The sequence below is a fragment of the Apaloderma vittatum genome, unplaced genomic scaffold, assembly GCF_000703405.1.
Source record: "Apaloderma vittatum isolate BGI_N311 unplaced genomic scaffold, ASM70340v1 scaffold5975, whole genome shotgun sequence".
In the NCBI taxonomy this organism is placed as follows: domain Eukaryota; kingdom Metazoa; phylum Chordata; class Aves; order Trogoniformes; family Trogonidae; genus Apaloderma; species Apaloderma vittatum.
In genome coordinates, this window is record NW_009717535.1 from 1 (window position 1) to 1153 (window position 1153).

Here is a 1153-nt window from a genome sequence, read left to right on the forward strand (position 1 = left end):
GGGTAGGGCTCGGGGCTTTGGGCAGGTTTCGCGAATTAACGGCGCTGGAGGAAGGAGGAGAAACGCGTGCGAACGGCGTGATTGCGACCGGGTGTAAATCTAGGGGAGGAAAACCTCCAAAACGTAAAGTTTTGCACGCCTCCAGGAAGTAAGAATGCTCTCGGTTTACTCATGGCCAGAGCACAGCCACCCGAGGTGTCGGTAGCCCAGCGCACAGACCGACTTAGTTTCTGTATGAGCATGTTCAGCCTCCTCTAACTTGGGAAAAAAAAAAAAAAGAATCCCAGCACCACGTTTCCAAGAGATGGCACTGGTGCAAAATATTCCCTAAAGTGGTATTTCAGTCTTCTGGGAGAAAAAAAAAAATAAAATCATTCATGTCGACGCTGGGGTTGGCGGCAGGGCGCGTGGGAATTTTGTTGGCGTCTTTTCTTCCTTTGCCTGCTTATGTCTTTCACGAAAGAAAATGCGTTTCTCCAAACGTCAGCATCTAGACCCAAGTAGGGGATGTTGAGGCTACCTCAAGACTGGTTTTGATGGACTGCTTCGGTCCACTTTTGTCCCCGACCAGCAAGGATGGAGCTGGAGATCCAGCGCTTTCCTCCCCTTCGTCACGTGCGTGTAATGTATAAGCACGAGCTTGCACGTACTTGATGAGGTCAGCATGGGCTTGGCTGTTTTTGAAGCCCTGTTGTTGTTGTGTGATCGAAAAGAGGTCGGTCACGGTGGCCAGCACGTAGGGCTGAGCGCGGTTAGATGGTTAGCTCGCAGCCAACTGTGTTATTTAGGCATTGTCCTGTGTCACTGCTGGGTGCGACTGAACTGCTGACTGCTCAGGAACCTGAGCCAAGTAAATTCCAGTAGTTTTTGTCCTGGAAATGTAAGGAATCGGGCTCCTCAAAGCTGAAGAAAACACTCCTGGAAAGTGAAGAAAGAACATTTTTAGTTTGCTGAATGGCTGTAAAGTGTTCTGGTTGCTAGAAGGTGCAGTCAGCAGTCCCTTAACCCCCCGTTGGGGTTACGCTGCCAGGTTTTACAGCCTCCATGGAAGGGATTGGTCTAAATGCGTGGTACCATCCTCCTATGCTCTGCCCACATACTCCTCCCCATTTTTCCCCTCCTCTTCCAATGAGAAAATGCAAATGTACGGTCC